Raw genomic sequence first — 893 nt, 5'->3', positions numbered from 1 at the left:
TCCATTTAAAAGAAGTTTAACTCATTAGTCAGACAACCCATAGGTTTATCCTTATAGGTAGGGATGCTCATGAGTTGGGTTGATCGGGTTGAAGACCTTTGAATAATCCAACCCAATGCTTGCGGTTTGAAAAATTTTAACCCAACTCAACCCAACCCAAAATGCAACCCAACCCAATCCAACCTGTACGGGTTGGTCGGGTTAATACTTTGGTACATTAAATATTCTTCAAACCTTGAATATGTTAATTTTCTACTCATAATTTCTTTTCATCATCAACCATTTGATACAACTTATCCATACTTCTTACGTACATCACATTCAGTTAATTTTCTCAATTTACATATATATGTTCACATTTACTGAACATATATACGAATGAGTTATATAGAGATGTTAATAGATTGAAAATATGTGTATATGAAAAGTGTACGTGATAGCGTAACTGTCTAATGTATATATTAATAAAAATTCAACAATCATATTAAATCCAAAAAATAAAAGGATATTGGGTGCATCGGGTTGGGTTAGGTTCAAATAATAGCAACCCAATATCTACGGTTTGAAAATTTTACAACTCAATTAGACATCAGGTTGAATTATTTGGCATTGAGTTGGGTTGGGTTGTTCGGGTTTTTGAGCACCCCTACTTATAGGTTATCAGTTCAAGTCTTTTTAGGGTCACTACAAGATTTTAACTTCAAAACCAATTAAATTAGTCGAGATATGCACAAGCTGACCCGTACATTCATCATCCCGTCTAACCCAAGGCTGCTTATGGCCCGATAGTTTGAGACCAATTACAAATTGGAAAAAGTACAATAAAAACCAATGAACTTTCTTGTTTGGAATGATTAAGTCCTTGAACTTTTTTTTGGAACAAATAAGTCCTT

This window comes from Cynara cardunculus (assembly GCF_001531365.2).
Source record: "Cynara cardunculus var. scolymus isolate 2C chromosome LG 2, CcrdV1, whole genome shotgun sequence".
In the NCBI taxonomy this organism is placed as follows: Eukaryota; Viridiplantae; Streptophyta; class Magnoliopsida; order Asterales; family Asteraceae; genus Cynara; species Cynara cardunculus.
The sequence above is the reverse complement of the archived record's forward strand: the minus strand, read 5'-3'. Positions refer to the sequence as shown.